The sequence below is a fragment of the Stegodyphus dumicola genome, chromosome 11, assembly GCF_044657685.1.
Source record: "Stegodyphus dumicola isolate Sdum_Otavi_A_Nest chromosome 11, ASM4465768v1".
NCBI classification, from domain to species: Eukaryota; Metazoa; Arthropoda; class Arachnida; order Araneae; family Eresidae; genus Stegodyphus; species Stegodyphus dumicola.
In genome coordinates, this window is record NC_140778.1 from 30,806,377 (window position 1) to 30,814,013 (window position 7,637).

Here is a 7,637-nt window from a genome sequence, read left to right on the forward strand (position 1 = left end):
GAGGACATCACAAACCTTTCGAAGAAGCTACCCAATTATTATACAAACCCTTTTAGTTCGGGCGCCAGTTTTAGAGGCAATAGGTTTTTGCTGTTCTGAAATGTAGTTCCAACTGCTCCAGGGAGGACACCACAGAGGCTTTTCCGTTGAAAGTATTAGCCCAATTGTATCCACAACCTCTTAGTTCGGGCGCCAGTGTTACAGTCAATAGGTTTTTACTGTTTTGATATATGAAATGTATTTCCAACTGCTCCACAGAGGACATCACAAACCTTTCGAAGAAGCTACCCAATTATTATACAAACCCTTTTAGTTCGGGCGCCAGTGTTAGAGGCAATAGGTTTTTATGTTTTGATATATGAAATGTATTTCCAACTGCTCCACAGAGGACATCACAAACCTTTCGAAGAAGCTACCCAATTATTATACAAACCCTTTTAGTTCGGGCGCCAGTGTTAGAGGCAATAGGTTTTTGCTGTTCTGAAATGTAGTTCCAACTGCTCCAGGGAGGACACCACAGAGGCTTTTCCGTTGAAGGTATTAGCCCAATTGTATACACATCCTTTATGTTCGGGTGCCAGTGTTAGAGTCAATAGGTTTTTACTGTTTTTATATATGAAATGTATTTCCAACTGCTCTACAGAGGACATCACAAAACTTTCGAAGAAGCTACCCAATTATTATACAAACCCTTTTAGTTCGGGCGCCAGTGTTAGAATCAATAGGTTTTTTACTGTTTTGATATATGCAATGTATTTCCAACTGCTCCACAGAGGACATTACAAACCTTTCGAAGAAGCTACCCAATTATTACACAAACCCTTTTAGATGGGGCGCCAGTGTTAGAGGCAATAGGTTTTTACTGTTTTGATATATGAAATGTATTTCCAACTGCTCCACAGAGGACATCGCAAACCTTTCGAAGAAGCTACCCAATTATTATACAAACCCTTTTAGTTCGGGCGCCAGTTTTAGAGGCAATAGGTTTTTGCTGTTCTGAAATATAGTTCCAACTGCTCCAGGGAGGACACCACAGAGGCTTTTCCGTTGAAGGTATTAGCCCAATTGTATCCACAAATTTTTAGTTCGAGCGCCAGTGTTAGAGTGAATAGGTCTTTACTGTTTTGATATATGAAATGTATTTCCAACTGCTCCACAGAGAACATCACAAACCTTTCGAAGAAGCTACCCAATTATTATACAAACCCTTTTAGTTCGGGCGCCATTGTTAGAGGCAATAGGTTTTTGCTGTTCTAAAATGTAGTTCCAACTGCTCCAGGGAGGACACCACAGAGGCTTTTCCGTTGAAGGTATTAGCTCAATTGTATCCACAACCTTTTAGTTCGGGCGCCACAGTTAGAGTCAAAATGTTTTTACTGTTTTGATATATGAAATGTATTTCCAACTGCTCTACAGAGGACATCACAAACCTTTCGAAGAAGCTACCCAATTATTATACAAACCCTTTTAGTTCGGGCGCCAGTGTTAGTGTCAATAGGATTTTACTGTTTTGATATATGAAATGTATTTCCAACTGCTCCACAGAGGACATCACAAACCTTTCGAAGAAGCTACCCAATTATTATACAAACCCTTTTAGTTCGGGCGCCAGTGTTAGAGGCAATAGGTTTTTGGTGTTCTGAAATGTAGTTCCAACTGCTCCAGGGAGGACACCACAGAAGCTTTTTAGTTGAAGGTATTAGCCCAATTGTATCCACCAACTTTTAGTTCGGGCGCCAGTATTAGAGTCAATAGGTTTTTACTGTTTTTATATATGAAATGTATTTCCAACTGCTCTACAGAGGACATCACAAAACTTTCGAAGAAGCTACCCAATTATTATACAAACCCTTTTAGTTCGGGCGCCAGTGTTAGTGTCAATAGGATTTTACTGTTTTGATATATGAAATGTATTTCCAACTGCTCCACAGAGGACATCACAAACCTTTCGAAGAAGCTACCCAATTATTATACAAACCCTTTTAGTTCGGGCGCCAGTGTTAGAGGCAATAGGTTTTTGCTGTTCTGAAATGTAGTTCCAACTGCTCCATGGAGGACACCACAGAGGCTTTTCCGTTGAAGGTATTAGCCCAATTGTATACACATCCTTTATGTTCGGGTGCCAGTGTTAGAGTCAATAGGTTTTTACTGTTTTTATATATGAAATGTATTTCCAACTGCTCTACAGAGGACATCACAAAACTTTCGAAGAAGCTACCCAATTATTATACAAACCCTTTTAGTTCGGGCGCCAGTGTTAGAATCAATAGGTTTTTTACTGTTTTGATATATGCAATGTATTTCCAACTGCTCCACAGAGGACATTACAAACCTTTCGAAGAAGCTACCCAATTATTATACAAACCCTTTTAGTTCGGGCGCCAGTGTTAGTGTCAATAGGATTTTACTGTTTTGATATATGAAATGTATTTCCAACTGCTCCACAGAGGACATCACAAACCTTTCGAAGAAGCTACCCAATTATTATACAAACCCTTTTAGTTCGGGCGCCAGTGTTAGCGGCAATAGGTTTTTGCTGATCGAAATGTAGTTCCAACTGCTGCAGGGAGGACACAACAGAGGCTTTTCCGTTGAAGGTATTAGCACAATTGCATCCACAACCTTTTAGTTCGGGCGCCAGTGTTAGAGTCAATAGGTTTTTACTGTTTTGATATATGAAAAGTATTTCCAACTGCTCCACAGAGGACATCACAAACCTTTCGAAGAAGCTACCCAATTATTATACAAACCCTTTTAGTTCGGGCGCCAGTTTTAGAGGCAATAGGTTTTTGCTGTTCTGAAATATAGTTCCAACTGCTCCAGGGAGGACACCACAGAGGCTTTTCCGTTGAAGGTATTAGCCCAATTGTATCCACAAATTTTTAGTTCGAGCGCCAGTGTTAGAGTCAATAGGTCTTTACTGTTTTGATATATGAAATTTATTTCCAACTGCTCCACAGAGGACATCACAAACCTTTCGAAGAAGCTACCCAATTATTATACAAACCCTTTTAGTTCGGGCGCCATTGTTAGAGGCAATAGGTTTTTGCTGTTCTAAAATGTAGTTCCAACTGCTCCAGGGAGGACACCACAGAGGCTTTTCCGTTGAAGGTATTAGCTCAATTGTATCCACAACCTTTTAGTTTGGGCGCCACAGTTAGAGTCAAAATGTTTTTACTGTTTTGATATATGAAATGTATTTCCAACTGCTCTACAGAGGACATCACAAACCTTTCGAAGAAGCTACCCAATTATTATACAAACCCTTTTAGTTCGGGTGCCAGTGTTAGAGGCAGTAGGTTTTTGCTTTTCTGAAATGTAGTTCCAACTGCTCCAGGGAGGACACCACAGAGGCTTTTCCGTTGAAGGTATTAGCCCAATTGTATCCACAACCTTTTAGTTCGGGCGCCAGTGTTAGAGTCAATAGGTTTTTATTGTTTTGATATATGAAATGTATTTCCAACTGCTCCACAGAGGACGTCACAAAATTTTCGAAGAAGCTACCCAATTACTATACAAACCCTTTTAGTTCGGGCGCCAGTGGTAGAGGCAATAGGTTTTTGCTGTTCTGAAATGTAGTTCCAACTGCTGCAGGGAGGACACCACACAGGCTTTTCCGTTGAAGGTATTAGCACAATTGCATCCACCACCTTTTTGTTCGGGCGCCAGTGTTAGAGTCAATAGGTTTTTACTGTTTTTATATATGAAATGTGTTTCCAACTGCTCCACAGAGGACATCACAAACCTTTCGAAGAAGCTACCCAATTATTATACAAACCCTTTTAGTTCGGGCGCCAGTTTTAGAGGCAATAGGTTTTTGCTGTTCTGAAATGTAGTTCCAACTGCTCCAGGGAGGACACCACAGAGGCTTTTCCGTTGAAAGTATTAGCCCAATTGTATCCACAACCTCTTAGTTCGGGCGCCAGTGTTACAGTCAATAGGTTTTTACTGTTTTGATATATGAAATGTATTTCCAACTGCTCCACAGAGGACATCACAAACCTTTCGAAGAAGCTACCCAATTATTATACAAACCCTTTTAGTTCGGGCGCCAGTGTTAGAGGCAATAGGTTTTTATGTTTTGATATATGAAATGTATTTCCAACTGCTCCACAGAGGACATCACAAACCTTTCGAAGAAGCTACCCAATTATTATACAAACCCTTTTAGTTCGGGCGCCAGTGTTAGAGGCAATAGGTTTTTGCTGTTCTGAAATGTAGTTCCAACTGCTCCAGGGAGGACACCACAGAGGCTTTTCCGTTGAAGGTATTAGCCCAATTGTATACACATCCTTTATGTTCGGGTGCCAGTGTTAGAGTCAATAGGTTTTTACTGTTTTTATATATGAAATGTATTTCCAACTGCTCTACAGAGGACATCACAAAACTTTCGAAGAAGCTACCCAATTATTATACAAACCCTTTTAGTTCGGGCGCCAGTGTTAGAATCAATAGGTTTTTTACTGTTTTGATATATGCAATGTATTTCCAACTGCTCCACAGAGGACATTACAAACCTTTCGAAGAAGCTACCCAATTATTATACAAACCCTTTTAGATGGGGCGCCAGTGTTAGAGGCAATAGGTTTTTACTGTTTTGATATATGAAATGTATTTCCAACTGCTCCACAGAGGACATCGCAAACCTTTCGAAGAAGCTACCCAATTATTATACAAACCCTTTTAGTTCGGGCGCCAGTTTTAGAGGCAATAGTTTTTTGCTGTTCTGAAATATAGTTCCAACTGCTCCAGGGAGGACACCACAGAGGCTTTTCCGTTGAAGGTATTAGCCCAATTGTATCCACAAATTTTTAGTTCGAGCGCCAGTGTTAGAGTGAATAGGTCTTTACTGTTTTGATATATGAAATGTATTTCCAACTGCTCCACAGAGGACATCACAAACCTTTCGAAGAAGCTACCCAATTATTATACAAACCCTTTTAGTTCGGGCGCCATTGTTAGAGGCAATAGGTTTTTGCTGTTCTAAAATGTAGTTCCAACTGCTCCAAGGAGGACACCACAGAGGCATTTCCGTTGAAGGTATTAGCTCAATTGTATCCACAACCTTTTAGTTCGGGCGCCACAGATAGAGTCAAAATGTTTTTACTGTTTTGATATATGAAATGTATTTCCAACTGCTCTACAGAGGACATCACAAACCTTTCGAAGAAGCTACCCAATTATTATACAAACCCTTTTAGTTCGGGCGCCAGTGTTAGTGTCAATAGGATTTTACTGTTTTGATATATGAAATGTATTTCCAACTGCTCCACAGAGGACATCACAAACCTTTCGAAGAAGCTACCCAATTATTATGCAAACCCTTTTAGTTCGGGCGCCAGTGTTAGAGGCAATAGGTTTTTGGTGTTCTGAAATGTAGTTCCAACTGCTCCAGGGAGGACACCACAGAAGCTTTTTAGTTGAAGGTATTAGCCCAATTGTATCCACCACCTTTTAGTTCGGGCGCCAGTGTTAGAGTCAATAGGTTTTTACTGTTTTGATATATGAAATGTATTTCCAACTGCTCCACAGAGGACATCACAAACCTTTCGAAGAAGCTACCCAATTATTACACAAACCCTCTTAGTTCGGGGTTCCAGTGTTAGAGGCAATAGGTTTTTGCTGTTCTGAAATGTAGTTCCAACTGCTCCAGGGAGGACACCCGAGAGGCTTTTTCGTTGAAGGTATTAGCCCAATTGTATCCACCACCTTTTAGTTCGGGCGCCAGTGTTAAAGTCAAAAGGTTTTTACTGTTTTGATATATGAAATGTATTTCCAACTGCTCTACAGAGGACATCACAAACCTTTCGAAGAAGCTACCCAATTATTATACAAACCGTTTTAGTTCGGGCGCCAGTGTTAGAGGCAATAGGTTTTTGCTGTTCTGAAATGTACTCCCAACTGCTGCAGGGAGGACACAACAGAGGCTTTTCCGTTGAAGGTATTAGCACAATTGCATCCACAACCTTTTAGTTCGGGCGCCAGTGTTAGAGTCAATAGGTTTTTACTGTTTTGATATATGAAAAGTATTTCCAACTGCTCCACAGAGGACATCACAATCCTTTCGAAGAAGCTACCCAATTATTATACAAACCCTTTTAGTTCGGGCGCCAGTTTTAGAGGCAATAGGTTTTTGCTGTTCTGAAATATAGTTCCAACTGCTCCAGGGAGGACACCACAGAGGCTTCTCCGTTGAAGGTATTAGCCCAATTGTATCCACAAATTTTTAGTTTGAGCGCCAGTGTTAGAGTCAATAGGTCTTTACTGTTTTGATATATGAAATGTATTTCCAACTGCTCCACAGAGGACATCACAAACCTTTCGAAGAAGCTACCCAATTATTATACAAACCCTTTTAGTTCGGGCGCCATTGTTAGAGGCAATAGGTTTTTGCTGTTCTAAAATGTAGTTCCAACTGCTCCAGGGAGGACACCACAGAGGCTTTTCCGTTGAAGGTATTAGCTCAATTGTATCCACAACCTTTTAGTTCGGGCGCCACAGATAGAGTCAAAATGTTTTTACTGTTTTGATATATGAAATGTATTTCCAACTGCTCTACAGAGGACATCACAAACCTTTCGAAGAAGCTACCCAATTATTATACAAACCCTTTTAGTTCGGGCGCCAGTGTTAGTGTCAATAGGATTTTACTGTTTTGATATATGAAATGTATTTCCAACTGCTCCACAGAGGACATCACAAACCTTTCGAAGAAGCTACCCAATTATTATGCAAACCCTTTTAGTTCGGGCGCCAGTGTTAGAGGCAATAGGTTTTTGGTGTTCTGAAATGTAGTTCCAACTGCTCCAGGGAGGACACCACAGAAGCTTTTTAGTTGAAGGTATTAGCCCAATTGTATCCACCACCTTTTAGTTCGGGCGCCAGTGTTAGTGTCAATAGGATTTTACTGTTTTGATATATGAAATGTATTTCCAACTGCTCCACAGAGGACATCACAAACCTTTCGAAGAAGCTACCCAATTATTATGCAAACCCTTTTAGTTCGGGCGCCAGTGTTAGAGGCAATAGGTTTTTGGTGTTCTGAAATGTAGTTCCAACTGCTCCAGGGAGGACACCACAGAAGCTTTTTAGTTGAAGGTATTAGCCCAATTGTATCCACCACCTTTTAGTTCGGGCGCCAGTGTTAGAGTCAATAGGTTTTTACTGTTTTGATATATGAAATGTATTTCCAACTGCTCCACAGAGGACATCACAAACCTTTCGAAGAAGCTACCCAATTATTACACAAACCCTCTTAGTTCGGGGTTCCAGTGTTAGAGGCAATAGGTTTTTGCTGTTCTGAAATGTAGTTCCAACTGCTCCAGGGAGGACACCCGAGAGGCTTTTTCGTTGAAGGTATTAGCCCAATTGTATCCACCACCTTTTAGTTCGGGCGCCAGTGTTAAAGTCAAAAGGTTTTTACTGTTTTGATATATGAAATGTATTTCCAACTGCTCTACAGAGGACATCACAAACCTTTCGAAGAAGCTACCCAATTATTATACAAACCGTTTTAGTTCGGGCGCCAGTTTTAGAGGCAATAGGTTTTTGCTGTTCTGAAATATAGTTCCAACTGCTCCAGGGAGGACACTACAGAGGCTTTTCCGTTGAAGGTATTAGCCCAATTGTATCCACAA